This window comes from Muscardinus avellanarius (assembly GCF_963383645.1).
Source record: "Muscardinus avellanarius genome assembly, chromosome: 1".
NCBI classification, from domain to species: domain Eukaryota; kingdom Metazoa; phylum Chordata; class Mammalia; order Rodentia; family Gliridae; genus Muscardinus; species Muscardinus avellanarius.
In genome coordinates, this window is record NC_137786.1 from 181,771,802 (window position 1) to 181,775,604 (window position 3,803).

Consider the following 3,803-nt stretch of genomic DNA (forward strand, 5'->3'; position numbering starts at 1 on the left):
ATGGGGCATAGCAGCCCCTGGAATGCAATGCAGTTCTGCAATGTGGCCAGGTGCTAGGATGTGATGTGTTCTGGGCTGTGACAAATTCCAGCTGTGGCCAGACACAGAAAATTCTGTGTGAGCCCGGGCATGGTGGCGCACGCTTGTAATCTCCACGCTTGGGAGGCGGAGACAGGAGGATCGCGCAAGTTCGAAGCTAGCCGCCCTGGCTTCAGAGACCCTGTTTCCAAATAAAAAATATATATATATATATATATATATATATATATATATATATATATATATATATATATATATATATATATATATTAGGTCTGGGAGTGTATCCCAGAGGTAAAATGGCTTCCAGGAACCCCAGTACCACCAAAAAAAAATTCTGTGTGGGTTTCATATGGTTGATAACAGTGCACTTTCTTTAGGGAAAGGCATCTCTACTGCCCTGGTGGATGCTGGCTTGTCTGGGATCTGTGGTATGACAGGGACAGAGTCAACCCACAGGTGAAAGTGTTTGGGTACATTTGGCCACATTTGCAGTTAAGTTTGCTCTGAGCGCCGGAGTTGTTAGCTAAGCTTCCCTCTGGGGGATGGAACAACCCAGGCCTCCCAGCCTACGGCACGGAATTCTCTGCTTCCAGGAGCTCTGCCTTGGGCCATCACCCCAGAGAGTCTGGTCAGGGTTTCTGTAAGCCCCCTGCCAAAGCCACGCAGCTCCCACAGCTGCCAGAGGCTGCACCTGAGCCTGCTCCTGCCCTGCTTCATTTTGCGGGCTCGGCTCCTGAACTGACTCTTGCGGGACCACAGCGCCATCTTCCGGCTATTGTGAGCTATGACAGTACATGCAGAACTGGGAGCCCAAGAAGCCATCCCCCAGGATTAACAGAAGGTGCTTCTTCCGAAAGGCCCCACTGACCAGGGCCCTCACAAAGACTTCAGCAACTACAACCCCCGATCCAGTCCTTTAGTGACTGTAGCCTGTGTGTCAACTTCCTAAAGGATCAGGGCCTCTCAATCAGTTCCCAGCCCCACACCTGTGACCAGGACCTCAGTGACCAGGCCCATAGGTCATGCCCCCAGGGACCGGGACCTCTTTCTCGGATCCCATAATAAACAGAACCTCTCGCTCAGGCCTCCGCTAGTGACCTGGCCTTACACCCAGGCTTCTCGATGACTAAGGCTCATAATCAACCCCTAGAGGCCTGGGCCTTGTAATCAGTCCCCCATGACCAAGGCCCTCTAGTGACATGGAACCCCCCCAGTTAGGACCCTCTGTGAGTAAGTGACTAGAGACCATCACTCAGGTCAGTGGATGGATGGCACGGCGTTGTGGTGGCCCTCGTTCCCAAGAGCCGGGCAGGTCCCATCTGGCTACCCCCGGTCCGCCCCCTTCCTCCAGTCCCCAGAGAGTCCAGCACTGAGGCCTCCGGTCACCAGGCTCTCTGTCTTGTTTTGCCTGTGCTCCCAGGTCCCTGCTTTGGATATGGTCGCACCTGTGCCCAGGTCCCTTGAGGAGAGTGAGCTCTGCTGTGGTAATTGATCTCATCTCAGGAACTCTGACCTGAGGAGCCCAGGCTGTGCACAGCATACCCCCCCCCCCAGCCATGCCTAGGCCTCCCATCCATGGGCCCCAGCACCAGGTCACACACCTCTGCGCCATCTCACCCTGCCCCCCGCCCCACCACAGACCGGGCTTCCCGTTCCACACAGCCAAGTACGTTTAACACCAGCACCTGCCTGTCCCTGACCATCCCCTTCTCCTTCCCTCCCAAAGTCCAGCCCAACTCAAACATCCCATCTGGGTTCATTTCTTTGTTCCAACAGACATCAATTGAGCATCTCTCTCCATGTGTCAGGAATCACCTGACATCATCAGTTGAGCATGTACACACGTTAGGACTAGGCGCTGGGGGTGCACGCAGGGGCACCAGCACAGAAGAGGCACCTGCAGAGAGTTGAAGATGAGTTTACCAAAGGGTCAGAGGATAGGGAGGGACTTGGGGAAGGGACCACATACAGATACACAAGGCCAGGTGCTCAGAGAACCACACAACTGTGTGACTGGAGCGCAAAGTAGAAGATGGGGAGGAAGGGAGAAGAAGGACTTGAATAGGAACAGGGAGGAAGGATAGCTAGGAAGCAGGAAGGCGCGACAGTTAGTGTCTGGGTTTTGTTGCTTGGATGAACCAAAGAACTCCAAGTGTGTGTGTGTGTGTGTGTGTGTGTGTGTGTGTGTGTGTTCAGTACTGGGAATTGTACCTCTGAGCTACACCCCCAACCCTTTCATTTTTTATTTTGAAACAGAGTCTAAGTCGCTGAGGGCCTTGATAGCTTGCCAAGGCTGGCCATGAGCCTGCAATCCTCTTGTCTCAGCCTCCCCAGTACTGGCTTGCGCTACCACACCCAGTTACTATATATGTAATTAGAAAAATCAATCTGATGACACTGTGGAAGGTTGGTTCAATGCCCCTTGGTTCAATCCCCAGTACTTGAGGGAGGAGTGATAAAGAAATAAAACCAGATCCGGGCGTGGTGACACACGCTTGTAATCCCCGCGCTTGGGAGGCGAAGACAGGAGGATCACGCTGGTTCGAAGCCAGCCTCGCTGGCTTAACCCTGTTTCCAAATAAAAACCCTATTTCCAAATAAAAAATATATAAAATAGGTCTGAGAGTGTAGCCCGGAGGTAGAAGGGTTTCCAGGAACCCCAGTAACACCAAAAATAAATAAATAAAACCAGAAAGAAATTAGTCACAAAGGCTAATCTCTAATATTAAAGAACTTCCCAAAAATCAGTAACACCAACAATCCAACAGGAAAAAAAATTAATGGACAAAAGAAATAAATCAGACAAAAGAATATCTAGATCACTGTGAATATTAAAAAAAAAAAAAAAAGATGCTCAGAGCCGGGCGTGATGGCCCACGCTTGTAATCCCTGCATTTGGGAAGCTGAGACAGGAGGATCCGGGTTCACAGACAGCCTCAGCTACTGCCTAGTGAGGCCCTTTGCAAATCAGTGAGACCCTGTATCAAAATAAAGGCTAAAAAATAGCGCTGGGGGTGTAGCTTGGTGGTAGAATGCTTCTGGGTTCCATCCCCAGTACCAGAAGGAAAAGAAAAGAAAAGAAAAAAGAAAAGAAAAGAAAAGAAGAGAAAAGAAAAAGGAAGGAAGGAAGGAAGGAAGGAAGGAAGGAAGGAAGGAAGGAAGGAAGGAAGGAAGGAGGGAGGGGAAGGAAGAAAGAGAGAGCATAAGGCTGTGCATGGTGGTGCAGGCTTGTAATCCCAGTACTTGGGAGGCTGAGACAGGAGGATCGCAAGTTCACAGCCAGCCTCAGCTACGTAGTGAGGTCCTCCACAACTTAATGAGACCCTTCCTCAGAGTGCTTCCTGAGTGCTGTAGACTCCATCTACAATCCAGCTAATTAAACTTGCCTTCTCATATCTGCAAAGTCTGGCTCATAGCAGCTCAGAGAATGTGCAGAATTTTTCAATGATTTAAATGTTGGAGCTCAGACAAGAATATAAGCTTTTGATTTTTTTTTAATTCTTCCAGAGATTGAGTCCAGGAGCTATCTTCCTTCCAGCTACACCCAACTTTTTTCTTTCCTTCTTTCTTTCTTTCTTTCTTTCTTTCTTTCTTTCTTTCTTTCTTTCTTCCTTTCTTTCTTTTTTTCCTTTTTTTAATTTTTTTTGGGGGGTGGTACTGGGGATGGAACCCTTCTACCTCTGAGCTACACTCCCAGACTTGTTTAATATATATATTTTAAAACAGGGTCTCTTGAGTCAGAGAGGGGCTTCAAACCTGCG